The sequence below is a fragment of the Paroedura picta genome, chromosome 12 (genome assembly GCF_049243985.1).
Source record: "Paroedura picta isolate Pp20150507F chromosome 12, Ppicta_v3.0, whole genome shotgun sequence".
In the NCBI taxonomy this organism is placed as follows: domain Eukaryota; kingdom Metazoa; phylum Chordata; class Lepidosauria; order Squamata; family Gekkonidae; genus Paroedura; species Paroedura picta.
Window position 1 is genome coordinate 5765530 of NC_135380.1, and position 619 is coordinate 5766148.

Sequence of the window (619 nt, forward strand, 5' to 3'; positions counted from 1 at the left end):
TTAAAAAGTTTAAAAGAATATCAGACATTTCCTCAGCTTCACAACTGCAGTCATTATGTAGAGGAATCCTATATTAGTATATTTCTATTTCCCTCAACCTAGAGAATTCTGTAAAACTCTCAAGTGGTACAGAAAAGATGTCTTTAGATCTCTCTTCCTTCTTCCTTTCAACATTTCTGGAAAGGAAATGGATGAGGCACGTGGAATTCCCTTCCAAAAAAAAAAAAACCATATATTTTTTCAGAGGTTAAAAAATGAAGCCTTGAAGGAAGTTCCAATCCACAAAACCTCCAAGCCAGTGGCAGGATCAAACAGCAAAGTGTAATTAGAAGCTATCTGACCTGGAACTTGTAGGTCTATTACTGTGGTATTTTTCCACCTACTGTTTAGTGAAGCAGAGGATGGGCCGGCCTCAGACTGGAGGAGGAGTGGCCATGCGACATTCATAAGGGCCAGGGAGAGACAGACGCTTCCTACAGGTGAACCTGTCCTACCTGAAGGATGCCTAAGTGTCAAGGAGGCTCCAGCTAACATTGGCTTTCCTGTCGGGAGAAGGCTACGCCCTCCATCAGCCTTGAGTCCCATCACCATCTTCTTGCTGCTTGAGTCCTGCTGATTG